At 38.6% G+C, this 18,030-nt stretch overlaps 1 long non-coding RNA gene across 1 annotated transcript in view; it reads right to left on the bottom strand.

Annotated features, from left to right (window-relative positions):
• The window catches only part of LOC110260804 (uncharacterized), a 364,487-nt gene that overhangs the window by 3,352 nt on the left and 343,105 nt on the right, over positions 1–18,030 (bottom strand). Inside the window, exons 7-8 of the long non-coding RNA XR_014804517.1 lie at positions 5,608–5,683; positions 1,121–1,219 (exon numbers count right to left, since the gene is read on the bottom strand). This is a non-coding gene — a long non-coding RNA (uncharacterized LOC110260804). The remainder of the gene's footprint in view (positions 1–1,120; positions 1,220–5,607; positions 5,684–18,030) is intronic.

The raw sequence follows: 18,030 nt of genomic DNA on the forward strand, positions 1-18,030 counted from the left end.
TATATCTTGTTGCCCAACCCCACTACTTGACACACAGTAAGCATTCATTAATGGTTGTTGAATTGGTTCAGCATGAAATGTGAGTTTGAAATTTCAATTTTGCTTAAATTATCATTAAACCCCAGATAAAACCATACTGCTCATGGTATGTCTATTCTAAAAAACAAATATTATAAATCCCAGTCTGCTTTATTCTGTCTTAATTCGGGTGTTTTTGCTGAGACATTTCACAGCCAGCGAGAAAAGGGCAGGACCCATAAGTTCCTTCCCATTGACACTTCACTTTAAACTGTGCTTTGTTCCAACAAGCAAGCTGGTCTTAAAGCAGCAGAACAGAACTATTCACAAATTAATCAAGAAGCCCTTGTCATGGCCTTTGAAGATCTGCGCCATCACTGTTGACTGCACGGGCTGACTGCTTAGTTTGTACTCCTGAACGTGAAGGGGTTGACCACAAGGATGGTCCAGACATCCAAGAACGAGTTCTTCCCAGTCTGTTTCAACAATGCACGCAAGAGCCCTCTGCTTTCTCATGATCATGGCTGTGAGTCATCTCCGCTGCATCTCCAAGCCCTGTGGAGCTCTTGGAAAGGCCTCACCTGCGTTTAGGGCCCAGGTTTGGGGAACTGACATGGAGCCAAATCACCATGGCCACAGGACTGCTGGCAGATTCAGGCAGTTCTCCAGCTGTTCGGTGAGATGATTAAATTGAGGTATCCTAACTCATGGATGATGCCAGTAGTGCCGTTTGGGGAACAGAGATTTAGACAGAGTCAAAGCGTGCTGTTATCATCTGCTGATGTTTTGCTGCCACAAGCTATACTAATTTTTCATCAACAAAGTGTATAGTTTATACTTAGCAGGCCACTTATAGCAAAGAAGGGCTGATGGAGAAAAGTCACCCTATTCAATTAAAAAGACGTGTTTTTAGCACCTATTGGGTATTAGCTAGTGCACTCAGTAGGTCCTGAGAGGGATATAAAGGACACCAAGAAATGATTCTTATCCTCATGAATGTATCTCATGTTAACTCTGTTTATCCTTCATATAAATAGCACATACTTGGAATAGGAAGACAATTTAGCATTTTTTGTTTGCATGTGGTATAGATAAGACTCACCTTAGTCTGCAGCATTAAGGAAAGTTGATGATCGATGACTTCTCTATTGGAATATACAGCGTTTCCTTTGCTCAAGTAGCAGGGCCATTGGAGACAGCACTGAAAATTGCATAATAAAAATGGGTGGGTTTTATTGAACAAACCCAAAACAAAACAAAACAAAACTAAACAATCTAAACATATGAGCTATTGAAATGGAATTTTATGTATTTTTTAAACACTATTCGACATGCATTTTCTTTGGATTTTTTTTTTTTTTTTTTGTCTTTTTGCCTTTTCTAGGGCCGCTCCTGCGGCATATGGAGGTTCCCAGGCTAGGGGTCCAATCGGAGCTGTAGCTGCCGGTCTACACCAGAGCCACAGCAACGCGGGATCCGAGCCGCGTCTGCAACCTACACCACAGCTCACGGCAACACCAGATCCTTAACCCACTGAGCAAGGCCAGGGATCGAACCCGCAACCTCATGGTTCCTAGTTGGATTCGTTAACCACTGCACCACAATGGGAACTCCCATGGACTTTTTTTTTTTTTTTCAGTGTTCAAAGTCCCCAGAAGAAAATCCTGTCAAGATTTGTCTATTCCTTGCTGAAGCCTGCACGGTTTTCAGAGTTCCTTTCAGTGACCCATGCAATAAGGATGATGATGATATTTTTAACTTCAAACTCTTGATGATTATTTTTATTTCTCAGGAAAATCCTTTTTTCCACCTTCTATCTTGCTCACCAGCAGAGAGAAAACAGTGCCTTATAAGTCTGTCTTTCCTCCTACAGCGTGTTCCTAAATGCCAGGGTTCTTCGCTTCAGCTCGGCTTCCAAATTTAATTCATTTGTTAGGCCTATTTTTACCTTGAGACACGAAATCTGAATGTGTTGCTAAACTATCAGAGAAAGTGCTTTTCTTTGTGCCTTCCATCTAAGGCAATGTGTGCTTTCCTAATGGTATTATTTATAGCTGTGGGCTGTGAAAATGAAGCACAGACAGGCTGCCTACATCCCCTGCCACACTTTCTTTTTTTTTTTTTTTTTTTTTTTGGTTGGCGTAGTTAGTCATTAGTACTGAATTGTTTGGTCATGAGCAAGGAGAGAGTGAAAATGTAAAATTAAATATACTTCATTTTCATGGTTCTGGTGTGAAATCTGCGGGGGAAATCCCTGGGTGGGTAACCTGACCAAAGAGTTGCAGGTATTTGATGTAACTCAGCATCTCCTGCCTCATCCCTTCCTCCCTGGAAGTGTGTGGTTTGCGAAGTTCCTAGGACAGGCTACTTGATGCTGCAGTGACAGACAAGCCCCCCTCCCCACTTCCCCAGTCTCAGTGATTTACAGGCTGATTTATCTTCGGCACCATGTTCTTTTTCTTTTCTTTCTTTCTTTTTTTTTTTTTTTTTTTTGTCTTTTTGCCATTTCTTGGGCCGCTCCTGCGGCATATGGAGGTTCCCAGGCTAGGGGTCCAATCGGAGCCGTAGCTGCCAGCCTACACCACAGCCACAGCAACGCAGGATCCGAGCCGTGTCTGCGACCTACACCACAGCTCACGGCAACGCCAGATCCTTAACCCACTGAGCAAGGCCAGGGATCGAACCCGCAACCTCATGGCTCCTAGTCGGATTCATTAACCACTGCGCCACGATGCGAACTCCACCATGTCCTTTCTGTACTGGCTGTGGCATCGCTTTCTGTCATTTGACGAAGCAGCCTCTACCTGGAAACTCTGGTCCTTGCAGCAGCGGGGAGAGAAACAGGGCAGACCCCCTGCCAGACCTGAAAGTCTCTGCGTAACACACGTGACTCCTGCTTCTGTTTCCTTGGCTAAATGCAAGTCACCCGATCACGTCTAAGCCCTTTAGAGCAGTGATGTGTATTCCTCCTTCAGGAAAGGACCCTCTAGAGAGGGGCTGCAGAATATTTGGTGAACAAACCTCCGCAGTGGACATTCATTTTCTTTCATTTGATAAGAGTCAGCTGAAAGTAAGAACTTTCCAGACAAAGACTGAATCTTGTGACTGAGCTTGGCAAAGAACACGTATCTTTTTTTTAACTTTATTTTTTCTGGGGAGTTAAGAAATAAGGTAGACATCCTCAATGCTTAAAACGCCGGGCTTTTAAAGGCCATTTTCTAATGTCTTTCCATACGTGTTATATGTTACATCCGTACGCATTGTGCTTGGTGGTTGATCTGCTTAGTTAAGAAATTGACTTCGGGGTGTTTTAGAGTTTTTGTGACTATCACTTTGTCCTTGGCTCATCTCTTACCACACTCCTGCCTCGACTCTGGGCTCCGGCTGCAATTAACTATTTGCTATTCTAGAACTTTCCTTGGCATGTCTTTTAGTCTTGACTTGTCTGGCCAACTCCTTTCATCCTTTAGGGCTTAACGTCTACATGATGTCCTAGTCCTAGGTAGGTGCCTCAATGCTCCAATAGAAGGCTACCCATATTTATGTTTACCATAACATTTATCCCATGGAAGCATATTATTGCTTATCAGTTTTTCTCATATTTAATTCATCATTGCCCTAAAAGACCCACAACTGCCGTCTCAATTCCCACCACTCTCCTCTGTTGATCTTGATGCTCCAGCCACACTGGTTCCTTTTCTTTTCTGTCAATAAGCCCAGTTTGACCATGCTTTCCTGTTCTCTTTTCTTCTCTCTCATCTTCAGAACACTGGCCCTTTTTTTTTGTTATTTTGGTTCCTTTTTAATATCACTTCCTTAGAGTTTTGTTTTTGTTTTTTTTTGAGTACTCAATCTATAAAGTAGCCAACCAGACTCTGGCTCTCATATCACACTGTTTTTGCATACCCCTTATCACTGCTCACTCAGTACTTTCCTTATTCATTTGTTTATCATCTGCCTCCCTCCATTAGCGTATAAATGTCAAAAGAGCAGAAACTTTCAGCTCTGTTTATTACTGTATTATCAACGATAGTGTCATTTTTTACTAAGTAGTCAATAAATAGCCCTTGGTTTCTGAATGAATTAATGACATTATAGTAGCTCTTCAAAGTCAAGGTTAAAACTTTTACTGTTGTTAAGCACTCAATAAATATGTATTAACTACTAAATAAACTAGGGACATTCTAGAGGTTCCTCAAACTCCACCTGAAATCTCATCTTCCATTAATAATTTCTGCCCTCACTACCAATCTTTCATAGTACTTCTTAGTATTTTTTAAATCTAGTCATAGTAACCTCTCACATTATTTCTATTAGTTTATATTCTGCCCCTGATGATGATAATATCTTTTTCTTTAATTTTCCTTTCTACAGTTAGCAAAAATTTGGAAAAATATATTTGGGGGTAGCTTTTATTCTCCCAGTGGATTGTATCAGGAGACTCTGTTCGGCGAGTGTTATTGTCACAGATTACTCACTCATATCATCCAAACTCTGTCCCTTCCTTGATCTCGTCCTTTTTCCTTTTCTCTATTAGATGGTTACAATTTTAGTATGGCTTAATTGAGAAATAGTGATAATATTTGCATTAAATGTTACTGGTACAAATAATCTCCATGGAATAAAACTAACAATGTCTTTAACTGCACACAGTAAAATTTGTTATTGACTAAAAATTAACGGAAGGATCAGAACTTCTTCATGTTTAGACCTACAAAATCTCACCTGGGAATATTGTACTTGGTAGATATAATGGCTAAAAAAGAAAACTCACAAAGGTTGAAAGAAATCAATAAAAGTTCACATGACAAAAAACCTGATAAATTAAACTATAATTTTATTTTTTTGTCTTTTGTCTTTTTAGGGCTGCACCGAGGCATATGGAGGTTTCCAGGCTGGGGTCTAATCAGAGGTGTAGCCGCCGGCCTACACCAGGGCCATAGAAACAAGGGATGTGAGCCACATCTGCGACCTAAACCACAGCTCACAGCAATGCCGGATCCTTAACCCACTGGGCAAGGCCAGGGATTGAACCTGAAACCTCATGGTTCCTAGTCAGATTTGTTAACCACTGCACCACAGGGGGAACTCCTAAACTATAATTTTATAATTTAGATGGAAAACAACAATTCCAATGGAATAATCTCAGCTAAAGAAGAAAACTGAAAAAGAAAGTAAGAAAATGGATACAGTACTATTTTGATCAAGGAGTAATTTGGCTTAGTGGTATTTGCTCTGGGAACTAACTTCTAGATGAAAATTTTATCAGTATTGGCCTAATCTGATCAATCTGTACTATAAACATACTCAGAGTCAAAATTTCTTCAGAGACGAAAAGAGGTGGGTCAAAATAGTGGGGTTGAAAAGTCCTATAAATATTATTTTGTAATCTGATTTTTACATAACAATTTATTTTGCAGAATTTTCCATGTCATTAAATATTTGTCTATTATATTTCAATGGCTGAATATTCTATTTTGTGAAAATACAATAGTTTATTGTATTTAACTATTTAACTAATGGAAGTAGTCTTTCATTACTAAATGTTTAGATTGTTTAACATTTTTCTATAATAACTGTGAACAATACCTTTATAGATGGGCAGCATCCTTTTCATAAGAGGAACATTTAAATCTTTTCTATTTCTGTATGGCTTTCAGAAAACCTGTTGTGAAGGAAAAGAGACTCTTTTTACTTCACTCAAGTTCTGGTTATCTGGCATTGACTTTTTATTAAATAGAGATTTTGGATTAAATTAAAGTTTTTAACTTCCGACATTGCTTGAACCTGTGACAAAATATGAGACAGCATCTGATCTTGGCTTTTAAAAGAAGCAAACCTCCAAATACCTCAACTCAAATAGCTCAGAAACAGCATGAAAAGATTGAAGTGTCACATAGGCGCTGCTGGGATTTAATCAGTTGGAATTTGCCTAGTGCTTTTTCCAATGCTATTCGTAGTTAAAGGTAAATATAATTCTAAGTCTCTTTATGAAACCACAAGCAGAACCAAATGTAGTTTCTGTTCGAGGCTGGAAGAAATGGATTGGGGACAAACTAATTTCAGACTCATTGCTTAGCATGGCAAATACAATTCATGAATAGTCATTGAATGAACGAATAAATAAGTTAGTGAAAATGGAGATTTAATTCCATACTTTATAACAAGCAAAAGTTCTAGAAAGTCCATCACGCACCAAGATATCAGCATGAATTCAGGTATTCAACATGGATTCTGGCCAGATGAGTGAAGAAACAGACAGACTTTTGCTGCCTTGGACATGACTGAATATTTAAAAATGCCTGAGGTGGTTAGTGGGTTCACCTAACAGCACCGGTTATGCAGAGTTTAACCATGGTTTGGGCTTATGGCAATGAGTGCTGTGAATAACTGCCACGGGAAAGTTGGTTTACTGGGCACAACCACAGTGTGTACCTTATCTACAGGGTGCCAGCAAGTCTCTTGTTTTGCAGATGAAGAAACAAAGCTTGAGGAAGTTAAAAACGAGCAGACAAAAGGAATGACAACTCTTTTTAAGGTTGTACAGGCCAGAGGTTTAGCTGAGATAATAACTCACTTCTTTATGACCCCAACCCCACTCCCTCAATTACACACACACGGCTTCACTGGCAAGTTAACAATCCAATCATGTGCCTTAAAAGCACTCATAAGCCCAGGACCCAGAGATCATAGCTGATGTTTTCTAGAATTTTAGGAATCTTACTGACTTTCTAAAAGAGATTTTTGGGATTATGCTTTCGGTTCTGTATGGTAGTTTCCTTTATTTATTTTCTTCTTCTTTCCACAATAGATTTCAACACTTCCTCATGGTATTAAGGATCCTTCACTGTACACTTTAGTGGCAGCTTCCCTCACCAGGATCCCAAGCAAATGATAAGTCTTGGAGGGGACAGACTTAAAAATACATTTATCACAGTGTTTAGGGTAATACGGACCGTACATTGATAGTAATAATAATTCTAATGGCTAAATTATTTAGTGCTCGTTTTGTGTCAAGCATTGGTCTAATCACGATGTGGATGGATCCATTTAGCTTTTAGAAAAGATCGATGCAGGACTACTGTCAGTATCCTATTTTCCACATGAGGGAAATGTCTAGGTCACTTAGGGTTAGTAAGCGGTGGAGGCAGGTTCAAACCCACCTAGTCTGGCTCAGAATCCATGCTCCTCGCCACTGGGCTCCTTCATCTAAAGTAGACCTGCGATGAATCCTTGTCAACTCTAGGGAATGGAAAGCAAAGGTAATGATGGGTATGCCTTGACAGTTCTCATGTGTGAAAAGCCCACGATTCATCCCCATTGCAGAACCGCCTGACTTCTAGATTCCTCTGTAAGGCATCTGAATTTTAAAAAAATCCGTCCTCGTTTCTCCCAGTTTCCCTTTGAACTTTTGGTCTGGTGAGACTGAATGCATGACCACGTCATATTCATTTCCATTTTTTTTCCCTTGACTCTGTCCACATTCTCTCCAACATTAAAAGCTTCGCTTAGTTATCGGGTCCTCCACAAAAGTCTAATAGCTTTATTAGACTTTATTAGATTTATTATATTTATTTTATTAGACAAAAGTCTAGTAGCTTTAGGTCCTTCAGGCATTGTCTCCTGTCTCTCTTCTTTGGACTATTTTGGTCTAATGTTGAACAAAAGATTTTGTCTTATTCCTCTTCACATTTCTTAATGTCTCAAAAAAAAAATGCTTGATTTATGGTTGGGCAGGAAGTCAAGAAATGCCTATATGAATAAATGAGACTTACGTTCTTTTGCAACTGATTGCATCTGCTGTAGTCTTATCTCTGTAAATAGACTGTAAGTTCTTGGCAAAGAAGGATCAACTTTGACCATTTCTCTATTCACCAAAGAGCCTGATAATATCTGACTCAGCACAAGATCCTCAGCCAAGACTTGTGGTTGTGGCTCAGCTAGGAGGAAATAAATGGTGGAGAAGATAGTGACCTTTTATTGTTTTTGGCCATGTCTGTGGTAGGCAGAAATTCCAGGGCCAGGGATTGAACCTGAACAACATCAGTGACTGAGATGGATTCTTAACCTGCTGAGCCACCAGGGAACTCTATTTTTTTGGACTGTATTGCTTTGCCTTATTGGTTTCAAAGAATAAGACTTAGTTTGTCCTTTAATTAGATACACTTACTTTTTATCTATTTATATTTTCCATTTGCTTTTTAAGAATATTCATTAAGGAATTGTTTTGAATCACTATTTTTAGGGGTTAACGAAATTGAATTAAATTTTTTTAAACTCTTTGTTGATGTGTAGAAATGCATTAACTTTTATGTTTCAATTTTATATTCACAACTATTCTAACCTTATATATTAATTTTAATAACTTAACTGTAGATTCTTTTGGATTTCCCATTCATGTAATTATATTATCTGAGAATAATGACAGTTATATTTCTTCCTTTTTATTCTTAAAGCTTCCATTAATTTCTGTTTCCTTATTTTATTGTCAAGTATATTTAATTCAATGTTGAACAAAATGGTGATTGTCTTGTGCTGTGAGTCAAAGGGAAAGCTATTATATCATTAAGTATGAATTCTTGAATCCTTGGTTTAGTGTTTTCAGTCATTATACTTTAAATATTGCTTCTGTCCCAGCTGGTCTTTATCTTTTTCATGAATCTTATTATATGTTAGAGTTTCTCACTATATGTCTCTTTCCATCCTTTTATGTCTTATTTTATTCTGAATATTTCTTTTGCTCTAACCTTCATGTCATAAATTTCCTCTTCAACTTATCTAATCGGTTGTTAAACTCATTCATTGCATTCCTAAGTTCAACTGTGTTTTTCAACGAAGTTTATGGAGCTTCTATGTGGGACCTTGCACCTAGTTTCCTGTTTTCTGCCAAAATTCTCAATCTTGCCTTTTATCTTCAACATTATACATAGTAAATATCGTATTTTAAAGTCTGTGTAGATAAGTCTAATAGCTTGAAGTAGCGTTGGTTGATTTTTATTGTCTCTTTTTTCTGTTGTTTTAAATTTTACTTCTCTTGCGTTATTTATTATTATTATTATTATATTTAGGACATTGTGCACAACTGTTTGTAGAAATAATCTGAGGTCTAGGATAATCTTACATTTCTGCCAAGATTCTGACTGTGTTTGCAAATGGTAAATTTCAGGTGTGTAGATGGTATAAAGGTATCTTGCAATCCTTTAAAGGCCAGTCTATTCTGGGTTCATCCTTAAGGTGTGTCTTTCAGGGTCTCAACAGAGAGCAAGGAGAGACCTGGGCTCTCCTCCTTGGTGGACCCCGGTCCCAAACTTTATCCTCCTTGCTCTGGTAGATTGTCAAAAGTACTCTGGTGCAGTTTCTCAGATTTCTCAGCCACTTTATCTGGATTTGACACAAGTTCCCAGAGGGAAAGTGACCCCCAAAGCAGAATTTTTCTTTCTTGGCTTCTGCCTTTTCCTGGATCTTTGTCCTTTTTAAATGCTATGTTGGCTCTTCAGTGCCTTCAAGGAGAAGTATTTATACCACAGAACTTTTCCTCACTATGTAGTCTGCTATTAATGGAATCCGAATGTCTCTGTATTCTTTTGATTTTAGATTTTTTTGTGCACTGCTCTCTATACTGTTTGAAGGAGTGGATCTTTTGAAATGTATGCATATTCCTGCTTTTTTTTTTTTTTTTTTTTTTAGCACTGCAAACTGAGTTGATTGGAGATCTAAAATCCTAGCTCCTTAAAGTGAACAGAATGATGGGTTTTTTTTTTTTGTAGCGATGGACTGGACATGTTCACACAAACCAAAATAGAGCTAGAAAAACTAGGTATAAGACAAGTGTTGAAAATAGGCGATTAAAAAGAAAAGCATCCTGTCAAGTTTGATTTTCCTGTGTCATGAAAATACTTTATTTCTTTTCATTGCAAAATAGGTGTATTAATGTTTTTTTCTGCTTAGAAAAAGACTATAATATCATCATATTTGTATTGCTTAGAAACTCTAAAATCATTCATAGAATATTAAAAGAGCAAATTGATTAATGGGCAAGTTTGGGCTTCGCATTTCCTTTGGATTTAAAAAAATAACAGCCTGTGGAGAAAAAACATTTAGACCATTCCTTTGAAAGTTCCTTTTTAAGGTTTTTAATCAGAAGTAACAATGGACATCATTTATACCAAGTAGAAAGGGATCCTGTTAATTGAGAGGTACATTAAAAGCAAAAATAAATACTAAACAGTGAAAATAATCGACTGATTGCTCCCCTTGGGCTCGAAATACATTTTTGTTTCCAGTTATAAACAATGGATACAGATGAGGCTCTATAAAATGCCATTCATGACACAGCAGCCAGAGTGATATATATGTATTTTTTTTTTTTTTTTTTTTTTTTTTGTCTTTTTGTTGTTGTTGTTGTTGCTATCTCTTGGGCCGCTCCCGCGGCATATGGAGGTTCCCAGGCTAGGGGTTGAATCGGAGCTGTAGCCACCGGCCTACGCCAGAGCCACAGCAACGCGGGATCCGAGCCGCGTCTGCAACCTACACCACAGCTCACGGCAACGCCGGATCGTGAACCCACTGAGCAAGGGCAGGGACCGAACCCGCAACCTCATGGTTCCTAGTTGGATTCATTAACCACTGCGCCACGACGGGAATTCTCGTATTTTTTTTTTTAACAATGCAATTTGAATCAGTCCTACAATGGCTGCCAATTGCAGCTGGAAACAAAAAGTCAATAATCATATGATTTATAAAAAACTACCTAACCTCCACGATTAGACTTCCACTCTCTCCCCGCCTTCACTGGACTCCATCACCGCCTGACTCTCTTTGTATTCCTTGAAATACCAAAACTACGTCCTATCACAAATTTTTGCACTTGTTGGCCCCTTTACCTAGAAGCTCTTGTCTTCAGCTTTTCTCTTGTCTGGCCTCCTTTTTGTTGTCCAAGTTACAACTTCAATTCTTCAGTGAGAACTTCTATCACTGTCTAAATTAACCTTCTCTCATGTCTGCTGCTTCTAGTTTAATTCCATTCAATCAACTTGATCCCTCTTCTTCATAGCATGTACCATTATCTGCAACTATCCTGTCCACTCATTTTCTTGTTTATACCCTATCCTCTTTTGAAAATAAGGATCTATTTCCCAGAGCTTAAAACAGTGCTTGTCACACAATGGGTCTTTAATTCTTGATGAGCTTTCAAAAAGCGAGTTGCAAAATACGTTGGTTACTTTCATTGCCTAGGTCAACAAATTTTATGTCACAGAAAATTGTTAGCATGAGATTCCTCATGGAGAATTAATTCTGGCCTAAAAGGTGTTAAGTGTCTAACTTAAAAGGGAGGCCATTCCTCAGTGTCCAAAGATCTAGAAGCTCTATCTACTCATATACATATATACATGTGTGTATATATATATAGTCATATATATTCATATATATGGCATTTACAAGATATATGTATATCTATTCATATTCATATGGCGAATGAGATCATTCAAACTCCTTGAAGAAGAAATCTGGAAGTGAATTGTTCATTAACAATATTATCTGAACAGCATTTGCCCCCTGTTAAGAAGTCGATGATACATTTATGATTAATTTTAAATAGCAATTCTTAAACAGGCAAAATACAGCCGCTAACCCACCCCCCAATACTGCACACATACGTGAGCGTGCTGGCAGGATTGGGAAAAATACTGGTTTTAAGACTGTAATGAAATTTCCAGTTACCATGGCTACCTTAAATCAAAGTCTATATGTATGGGAGCTAAATGTGTGTAAAAATGTGTAGTGATGTTTATCTGGCATGGAATTTAGACTAATAATTCAATTCAGTTCTATTAAAAATCTACTGCTATTTAGTCAGTGAGGATTTAGTCTTCACCTGTGGTATGCGGAATTCTAAGACGGCCTCCAAGAGTCCTACTCCTGGGAGGACATGCTCTGAATAATCCCAGGTCTTGCCTGTGAATCTGGTGGATTTCGCTCCTGTGATGAGTTAGGTCATGCAACACAAGTGAAGGGGCTTTGCAAAGGGAAGGAAGGGTCCATGTTGATTGCCTTTGGGTTACTCAGTGAGGAGATTATTTTGGGTGGGTCTGACCTAATCAGGTGGGCATCTCTGAATTCAGAGCCTATAACTTGAACATGCTCCACTTCTCCACCAAACACTTCAGGAATGTGGGTGGTATACACGTTTAGTCATTTAAATTTCATGGTGTTAATAAGCTAAATCCTTCCAGAAAACGAACAATTCTTTATAAGTTGATAATCCCTTCCTAATTTTCCTTTTTAACATTTGTATTTTTGAATACACTGTTACCTCAAAACAAAGAGTCCCCCATGTTCTTTATATGGATTGCAGTCTGCCAGGGTCCTTTACCCATGGTAAGATCTCTCTGAACCTTAGGGGATAAGAGCAATATAACCCAGCTCCACAGACCTGAGGCCTGCAAAATAGTAGACTAGGCCAAAATCAATTAGGCTGAATTTTTTTTTTTTTTGGAATGATAAGCGTCGCGGTGGCAAGAGTCTCAAAACCGTTCTGCTGATATATTCACATATTTGTGTAAGAGACAGCAGGAGGCGGAAGCAGTGTTAACCATTATATTGTGTTATGTTTAAAAGGAACATTAATTCTATTGTTTCTGGTTTAAAAGTAAACTATATCCCCGCTGCATGCTGTGATTCCATCCAATGCTCTGAAACACCCGCATTCATTATGTACTTTATTGCCTTGGATTCCTCCCTTTCCCAAGCCACTGGCTCCCTCCACAGCCACCTCCCACCCCTTGTTCGTCTTTTAGAAGGGGCTCATTTCCCTTCATTCTGTGTGTTTTCTTTGCGGATTCCTAATTATTTTACTGCATTAATCGAAGCTGTTAGCACGGTAGCTGTAAGAACAGACTTCCTAAGAGTGACAGATTTTGACTTTCATGTAAAATTATAAACCCGTGTCCATGGAAACAGAAGGGAAAGCAAAACCCAAGATTCCCTTCTTTTGTATCTTGTCGTGTGGCACAGTGAAAAATAACCACAGTGTAAATAGCTGAGAACAGTCGTGTGTTGCGGCAAATCCAACATCCCAGGTGTTAGGAAGGCACAGTTCCACAACCTATGGATTTTGGTCTATTGCCAAAGAGGTGTGCTTAAACGCTGCTCAGCCCCTATCCATCGCAGCTGTGGTTCTAATCTCATAACCTGAAAGCATCAGCACGCTAGGTTTTAAGAAGTATTTGTTTGGATAGGATTACCGTGACAGTTTTAAAGTGATGGAGCTGTACTCGGTAAGGAGATTATTTGTTTATTTATTATTGGCATATGGCTGTGATGGCTGTGGAAATTTGCTGTCGACATCTCCTTCAAGAGACCCCACTAGGGAAGCATAGCTGACGGAGACCCTTAGCTGTCCTCCCTTAAGACTCCATCCCAATGGCCACTCTTTTGATGGCTCTCCCCTGCCAATGACCAAAAGGCAGTGGGATCTAGGACATTTTTAATGACCAGTATTGCCTCTGTTACTCCCCATTCATCTGCCTGAAACTAACAGAGAACTGCCCTGCAGGGTGAGACTCTTGGTACCCTACCCTCCTTCCTTCTCTCTTTCTTTCTAAAACATCACACATGCATCTGGCAATGGGAGCCTCTCCCTGGCCACTTATGCTCCCTCCTCTTTATCCTTAACTGATATTCCCCAACAAATCTCTTGCTTGTCTAATCACATTGTAGTATTTGCTTCTCAGAGGACCCCAGGTGGTACAATGGCCTTTCCCCAGAAAAGAATGTAAAATGGTTTACATAGGTATCAGCAATACTATGAGAGATTTAAAATTGGCATGAAAAAATTAGGAAATGGGGAAATGAAGTTCAGAAAGCAGAATGGAGCCCAAAGGGGGTTAATTTATAAAATGAATATTATATATGGTTTGCACATTTGGCTCCAGGAATAAAGTATATCTGCCAATGGAAAATGGAAACATATGAATAAGATAATTCTTATTTAATAGTTCAGAATAATAACTAATAACCTAGAGGACCCAGAGGATAGGAAAAGAAAATTTTCTTACTGTCAAGGAATTTTTACCATGTTTTGATTATCTGTTAGTGACTTAGAGGAGTGGTGTGGATATATCTAGCTCTTGGAAATTTTAAGGGGATTGGATAAAGAAGACGTGGTACACATTGGCAATGGAATATGACTCAGCCATAAAAAGAATGGAAAATGCCATTTGCAGCAACGTGGATGGATCTAGAAATTATCATACCAAGTGAAGTAAGTCAGAGAAAGACAAGTATCAAATGATATCACTAATATGTGGAATGTAACAAGAAATGACACAAAAGAACTTACAAAATATAAACAAACTCAAAAATTTTGAAACCTGGAGTTCCTGTTGTGGCTCAGCGGTTAACGAATCCGACTAGGAACCATGAGGTTGCGGGTTCAATCCCTAGCCTTGCTCGGTGGGTTAAGGATCTGGCGTTGCCATGAGCTGTGGTGTAGGTTGCAGACATGGCTCGGATCCCGCATTGCTGTGGCTCTGGTGTAGGCTGGCGGCTATAGCTCCAATTCAACCCCTAGCCTGGGAACCTCCACATGCCACGGGAATGGCCCAAGAAATGGCAAAAAGACCAAAAAAAAAAAAAAAAAATTGAAACCAAATTCATGGTCACTGAAACAGAATTGTGGGGAGGAAGGGAGAAATTAGGGGGTTAGGACTGATATATACACACTACTACATATAAAATAATAGGTAACAAGGACCTGTGTAGCACAAGGTAATCTGTGGGATTAACAACACTGTGGGATGACCTATGTGGGAAAAAGAACGGATATATGTATTTGTATAACTGATTTACTTTGGTATACACCTGAAACGAACACAATTTTCTAAGTCAACCATACTCCAATAAAATTTGCTAGAAAAAAAAAATCAAGCGCTTTTGGCACTGGATACACAAATATGTATTGTGCAAATATATAGTGTATTTACAGCAGATTTTTTCTAATATTTTTCTTGCATTAAAATTGACTTAGTTGGTATATACCCTAAATTTTAGGATGTATGACAGAAGTGGGAAGAAATGAAAATACCTTGTGGATCGTTCATAGTATCCGTGTCATGGTATTTACTGTTGAGAATGTCTTGGTACCAGTGGGCCCGTTGTGTCCTTGCGGCTCTTCATCTAAGTCAAAGTGGTCTGTGTCCTGAGTCTAATCTCAGCCTGAAATCCATATCTGAATAATAGTAACATACATCCAACAGCCAGAAAAAAGTGACAAATTAATTTTACTCATACAAAGTATTGTATTCCACTTTGATGATTAATTTTTTATTTTTTATTTAATTTTTTAGGGCCACAGGTGTGTGGCATATGGAAGTTCCCAGGCTAGAGGCTGAATTGGAGCTGCAGCTGCAGGTCTGCACCACGGCCACCCCAGATGGAAGACTCATCTGTGACCTACCCCACAGGTTGAGGCAACACTGGATCCTTCACCCACTGAGGCCAGGGATTGAACCTACATCCGCATGGAGACCAGTTGGGTTCTTAACTTCCTGAGCCACAATGGGAACGCCTATATTATTTTTTTTTGTGGAAAAAAGTCATTTCTGTCAGAAAAAAATCTGGAGTTAGAGTAAACACTAAGTTGAGCGTAAGTCAACACTGCAGTTTTGTTGAAACAGATCAAACAGGATCCAAACACAAACATGGAATCCTGAGCGAATAGACTCTCACTAAACTGCTGTATAACAGGAGAGGCAGAATAATAATGGTAAAACACAGGGATCCGGAGTTAATCAATGTTAGCCCGCCTCGTCATAGTACCATCTTCACTTTTATCTATGGAGCATTATCCTTTCAACTTGGGGAACATAATTCAGGAAGTTTTAGCCAATTACTCTGAGCCAGAAGAGAGTCAGACTTGATCTAGAGTTAATTCTGTTGTCCCTCTAGTACTCGCTAAGTACAACAGAGCTATGATGACTGCTCTCATCATCTCATCGCCATTTAAAAATTACTGGCTCATGACCACATACAATCTTTACTTTTTTACCACCAAACACCGTTCAAGCTTGATTTGAGAAGACTATCGATACTGCATAATGATTTGTCTGAGAGTCTGTGCTGGTCAGACCACTCATGATATGTCATATTCTACGACGTACAATTTAGGAAGAATTTAGGAGTTATTCAGGAGAGAAAGAAAGTTTGCTGAGGGCCAGAAGATCTGTGAGACAGGGATATAAAGAGCATTTTCCTGTGGCAGAGAAACCAGAATCCCATATAATATGGCTTAAAAAAAAAAAAAATCAAGGTATCCTTTACATGCAGTAATAATATACTGATCCTGAGTTCCATGAATTTTTAGAGAGGAGATGTATCCAGATAAACAGCAGTCAGTTTAAGATATACTGCAGTCCCATTAACCCAGAAACCTCATCATGCCCAGTCATGAAGTCATTAAATTACCCTTGAAAAGAACCATTACTCTGACTTCTTATCATTGTAGACTATTTTTGCCAGTTTTTGAAACTGCCCTCTCTATATTACCCACTCCTTCCTTCCTTTCTTTTTCTGGTTGTTTTAATTCAACATTATAGTCGTGAGGTTTACCCATGTAACGTGCAGTAATAATTTCTTTTACTATTTATGTTGCATTCCATTGTATGATGGACTCATCCCAGTGAGAAGGGACAATGGGGCCATTGCCAGCTTTTGACTGTTGGCAACAATGCTGCTAGGAACGTTATTTTATGTGTCTTTTGGGGCACGTATATACATATTTCTATTGTGTTCTTCTACGAGTAAACTCCTTGGTCATAGAGTATGATTATATTCAGCCTTAATAGATAGGATCAGGAATTTTTTCAAAGGAATTATTCCAACCTGCATGATAACTAGAAGGGTGCAGCATTCCATAAGTCCCGTATGCTTGTAAATGTGAGACAGTGTGATTTTTCCACCTTTTGCTCAGTACTAACACATACCTTTTAATCATCTGCCATAGTCATGAGATAATGTTCTGAGATCCAGAAGATTTTGGAGGTAGAAAAGATGGAGAAGAAATACTTAAAAGTTTATAAAGGGAAGAAGATAAGAAATGAAGCAAAGAAAGAAGGGAAGGATTATCTGAGTGAACGATGAAGGGAATTCTCATGCATTTTAATCACATGAGAAAAAAAAACAAAGTGAAAATCAGTTCCTTCAGAAGAAGGTTTTTTCCACCTGATTTGAAGCTTGATTTTTTGTGTTATAAAGATACAGTGATGGGGAAGTAAAAATAAAAACAGGAAGCAGATTGGGAAAAAAAAAAAATCAATAGAGCTTCTTCTCCAAATAAGACCTAAACATCCCTGGAAGAATCTAGAAAGCAAGTAGTAAGCCATCATTAAATATTTTATGGTCTATGCTCTTGCATATTTTCCCTGTTTACTTCCATCTAATGCATATATACCATATCTTTATAATATATATTTGATATTAAAAATTTTTGAAAACGGAAGAGAAAAAAAGGTGATGTCTGATTCCTTCCTCTTCATCTCTTTACTCTTTTCCTTCATACTTTCTTCAACCTTACCTAACACATCTTTTTTTCCCCAGGGGCAAGAAGAGAGTGTCAGAACTGGTATACCATCCTGTAAAATCTCAAAGGTCTGAGCTACGTCTCTGATGTGAGGTGACATAAGCCATCCCTGAGAAGCTAAGGTATTACTGGCTTCTGAAGGAGGAGGGGAAACACTAGCTGTCTTCTGGGCAAATGACTTTTTGTTATTGATTCTGCCCACCTACTCTTCTAGTTTTGAAAGGGAAAAAAAAAAAAAAATCCAGTTTAATTGGCTTTAGGAAGGGAAATCCCTAAAGGGTTAAAACCTTCCACATACTTAAAATTTATCGTTTACTTGGGTAATTTCTGTTTAGTAATGCCAGCTTCAATAAAAACTGGTTGGGATAGAGACACCATTGACTCTACAGAAACTATGTCTCTTTGGGTTTGCTTGCTAATTCTGTGCTGCCCCC

This window comes from Sus scrofa, chromosome 5, assembly GCF_054392235.1.
Source record: "Sus scrofa isolate SSC_HxYL_T2T_F1_AM1 chromosome 5, Sscrofa_HxYL_maternal_Yorkshire_Landrace_v2.0, whole genome shotgun sequence".
Lineage (NCBI taxonomy): Eukaryota > Metazoa > Chordata > Mammalia > Artiodactyla > Suidae > Sus > Sus scrofa.